The following is an 802-nucleotide window of genomic DNA, read 5'->3' on the forward strand; positions in this document are numbered from 1 at the left end:
AAATGGCCACCCCCCCAGTACCTCCAGGGAGGTGACCAAGATGGAGGCAGGTTCTTCACAGCAGTACATTGCTGGAAAACAAAGAGACAACGATCATAAATTGAAATGGGAGCTTCTGACTGGATACAAGGGAAACTTTTTACTATAAGGATGATTAAGGACTTGGACAGATGGCCTGGAGAGATGCTGTGGGACCTCAATCCATGAGGTTTTCAAGACCCAACCAGACAAAACCCTGAGCTACCTGCCCTGCACTCAGTCACCCTGCCTCAAGAAGGAGGTTGGACTAGGGACTGCCTGCAGAACTTTTCCAGCCGTGACAGAGGGAAGAGCTGTTACTATACAGCTTTACACTACCAAGCGCAGCTATATCCAGCTGTACTTATTGTCTCAATCTCCACCTCATCACCGCTCAAGTCATTACTCCCTTATGGCTGGGGTACTTCAAATACACAAGAGGGAACAGCAGCAGATTTGCTACTTCTACAAATATTTCACTGTGTTTTGAGAACGGCTGCAGTTATGACAGCGGCGCTGCCAGAAGAGACCGCGCCGCCGATCTGCAAGCACGCCCGGCTCGGCCGTGCGGTTGTGCCGTTACCTCAATTCCTGAGGCCGCTGGTCTGCGGCGCTCCGAGCGCGATGGCCAAGCGCCCCCCCCACGGCGCGAGAGCGACCACGCCCCAACGGCCGCCGCCCAACGGCCGCCTCAACGGCCGCGCCGCTCCCGCGCGCCCGCAGAGGCCACGCCCCCCCCGCTGGCGGTGTCCGTTACTCGGCGCCCGCCCCGCCCCTTCGCCCC

This window comes from Dromaius novaehollandiae, chromosome 3 (assembly GCF_036370855.1).
Source record: "Dromaius novaehollandiae isolate bDroNov1 chromosome 3, bDroNov1.hap1, whole genome shotgun sequence".
In the NCBI taxonomy this organism is placed as follows: domain Eukaryota; kingdom Metazoa; phylum Chordata; class Aves; order Casuariiformes; family Dromaiidae; genus Dromaius; species Dromaius novaehollandiae.